The sequence below is a fragment of the Octopus sinensis genome, linkage group LG9 (assembly GCF_006345805.1).
Source record: "Octopus sinensis linkage group LG9, ASM634580v1, whole genome shotgun sequence".
Taxonomy (NCBI): domain Eukaryota; kingdom Metazoa; phylum Mollusca; class Cephalopoda; order Octopoda; family Octopodidae; genus Octopus; species Octopus sinensis.
In genome coordinates this window covers 35,757,610-35,761,469 of record NC_043005.1, presented here as the reverse complement: position 1 = coordinate 35,761,469, position 3,860 = coordinate 35,757,610, and positions in this window count along the sequence as shown.

Below are 3,860 nucleotides of genomic sequence, written 5' to 3'. Positions count from 1 at the left end.
TGGTAGTGGTGATGGTAGTGGTGGTGGTGGTAGCGGTGATTAAGGTGGTGATGTTGGTGATGATGGTGTTGGCGGTATTTGTAGTAGTAGTAGTAGTAGTGATAGAGTTGTTGGTGGTTGTGCTTGCTGTGGTGGTGGTGGTGGTTTTGCAGTGAGCGTTGTGTACTTAACCTCTCTAACTATAGTTTCTACTCACACCACAACCCAAAAACTCAACAATACCTAGACGTCTTGGAGGGGGGGGAGGGAAAGGAGCAGGAGCAGGAGGTGAATTACGGGTTTTATTTATTGACAAAGACGATGATAAGAGTTAATCCGGAGTTTTCAGATTAACTTCAGTAATGTGTTATGATTTAACTTCAACACAACCCTGATTTGCAGTATTCCATTTGTGACCATCCCCTCTTTATTTTCAGGCACACTTTATCTAGCACTAACTTATCCTCTGATAGCTTTGTGTGTGTGTGGATTTAGTAGACAGAAACTGAAAGAAGCCCGCCGTATATATATATATATATATATATATATATATATATATATACATTCTTATGTATGACATATATATATATATATACACATACATTTTGTTTTTTATTTATGCGCCCTTTTCAAGCTCATGGGCCCGGTTTCCCATCGCAGCGTTACTCAAGAAACAGGAAGAGAGAGTGAGAGAAAGTTGTGGCGAAAGAGTACAACAGGGAGCCTCAATAAACACACACAGCGGCCGGTCTGGGAATCGATACCGCGATCCTCCGACCGCGAGTCCGCTGCCCTAACCTCTGGGCCATTGTGCCTCCACATATACATACATACATACATACATACATTCTTTTATTCTTTTTTTACGTTTCAGCCCTAAGGCAGTGGCCATGCTGGAGCACCACCAGTGTAATTACCTTTTCAATGGTCAATCTTATGGGATTGGTTATATATATAATGGAACCGCGGTTTACGAATTTAATTCGTTCATGAAGGCTGTTCGTCATCGGAAATGTTCGTAAACCGAAACTATTCAAGAGAAGGCACGGTAAATTTGAGCTAGGATGTGCACTGAGCGAAAGCGAGCAAGTGATGCTCTCCTGCTGATACTCCCAGCTTGACATCAACTATTGTTTGTCGACTTTCACGATCGTTATTCAGGACATCGTTTGTCAACCGAGGCGTCTTAGTTCGAGAAATTTGGGCCCTACCTACTAAAATCTTTTTTACACTAGGTGCACAGCTAAAGGGTAATATCAGGGTATATCTATTAAATGTCTTGTTGAATCTATTGGTACGGGGGAAGTATCTATCAACTAAACTAAGGAAGGTCTTACCTGCTCTGATCTTAACGTATATATATATATATATATATATGAAGTTCGTGTGTCATATAGCTAGCTAGAGGCGATGGCCTCTTGGAGCTAATCAACGGCAGCATTCGTCCTATATTTCTGGACTGCCACATTAGCTTGGCGATAATTATTAATATCCAGTACCGCTGCTGTAGTCTCCTTTAGAGAGACTTAGAAATTTTAATATTTCTATATATATATTATTCGAAATATATAGTAGTAAATATCCAGCACGGTTGGTCTTGCCAATCGGTTTCGTGTAAAGAATACAATGGAGTGTTTGGTAACAAACCGAGAATATAACTTTTCGCTCATCAGAGTTAGCCGATATGGAAAGGAATAATGCGACTGCTCTCTATTGTTGGAGATGGATTAGCACAACCGGTCAGTGACTGCTGTGAAAAAGGTGGTGGAAGGAAAAGGGGTCAGGTGATTAGTTTAGGATTTATGTCCCTTGGTTGGGTACGCTGTGAAGCCTGCAAGAGTTATCTTGAAGTGGGAAAAGTGTATACTATTAATGTGGTGCTCCTGTGGGAATGGGGCGTGTGGTATGCGTAGCGGTGTCATATGTATAATTTTTTCTTGGTCTGTTTTCTTTCCTTAAAGGATAAAGTCATGAGTGGGGTTATGTTAGTGTGCGGTGTGTAATGTGTATGTGTATGTGGGAGGGTCTGTGTATACGTGAGGGTACAATTTGTGTGAAGGGATGCATGTTGGGGGGGGGGGAGACAGTTTATTTTGTGGGTGTCCGCTTTATAGGTGTATGTGTGTGTGTGTGTACATGGGTGTCTTGGTGTATGCTTGTGTCAAACTCTTTTTACCGGGTTCAAGGGCATTGGTGGAAGGTCGAGACAGGGGACCTGTGGTTGCAGTCATGGTGGGGCGCGCAGGTGCGATAGGATATACTTCCTTTCATGCAGGCAAGGATTAAACACCTCACTCCTGCTATTCAGGTAAACATCCGGGCGTTGGGTACCTTTTAAAATTGCCCTCTTCTCAGCCAGGCATATCTGCACTTCCTGCTGCTATTGAAGTACGTTTCACATCTCTCTAGGATCTTCCACTTTGTGCTGTACTCTGTGGCGATTCCTTTTAAAGTTCAGACGTGCTTGGCTATGGTTGTGGCATTACATCTTCTCTGGGATGTTGAATGAGGACTTGTGGTTATTAAAGCGGATTCTGAAGTGCCACCCCACCCCACCCCCCATTGCCCACACCATACCTCTGCACACTCGGCTGTCCACTGGGTCCTGTTGCTGTTACTTCTGCCTCATAAACAACTATTTCCGAATTGCAGTGACCGTTTCGTAGATAAGTTGTGTTGTCTCTGCATGAGCATCCTGCCCCAGCCTTGGGTCTGAGCCTACCTACTAAAATCTCTTTTTACACTAGGTGCACAGCTAAAGGATAATATCAGGGTATATCTATTAAATGTTTTGTTGAATCTATTGGTACGGGGGAAGTGTTTATCAACTAAACTAAGGAGGTTCTTACCTGCTCTGGTCTTAACGTTTAAAGAAAATAACGGTGTGAACCACAGTACTTTCCGGTGACGCTTTCTCTTGGGTGGGGGCTAGGGTCTGGCATATAACTAATATTACCCTTGAAACCTTTGGCAGAGCCCGGTTGAAGTATGAGGTGACAGCAGCAAAGATCTCTTTGCTTGAAGACAAACTGGAAATTTTCCTGCTAACGCCCTTAACATATATATATATATATATTTCAAAAATGTAGCAAAAACACAACAAACGGAAAATTTTACAAAGACATAACAAACAGATAATTCGTACCTAATTCCTCATCAGTCAACGTTCCAAAGATCATTACAATTTCGCACCTTTTATATATATATATATACATTTTGGAGTGCACACATCGGCTAATCCATTTATGTCATGAAGTCCTCTACATACGTTTCGATGGGTGCACTCTTAAATGTACGGCAGGATAAATAATGGTCAACAGGGCACCAATCTCTTCATGAGGTTTATGATAACAAGCAGTGGCGAATTGGCCAGGGTGCTACCTTGCCCGATGGCAAGTGGGCCTCTGCGCCATTAGAATCCATATATGGGTGCCCATGTTAGCATCTAAGGGGGTCATCCCCTCAAGTTCGAGAATTTTTTTATTCACTCCTGGAAGAATGCATTAGTTCAGCGTGGCTGTGTTTGTAGACAGTTGCGGGTGGTCCCCTTGTAGTTGCGGATGGGCCCCCTGAATCTCCTGGCAACCAATATTTTTAGATCAGTCCGCCACTAATAACAAGCTCATAAAAAAAACATGTTAACCTAAAAAGAAAGACCTTCAAAATGTAACGCATTTATATTTATATGGACAGAGGCGTTCACACTCATGCAAAAGATAATATTCATGCAAAACACAAGCGTACACTAACACATACATACACACTCATCAAACTATAAACTCTTACACACACACATACATACATACATACATACATACATACTACATACATACATACATACATACATACATACATTGTGACCGCATGTGTACCGTTGGCGA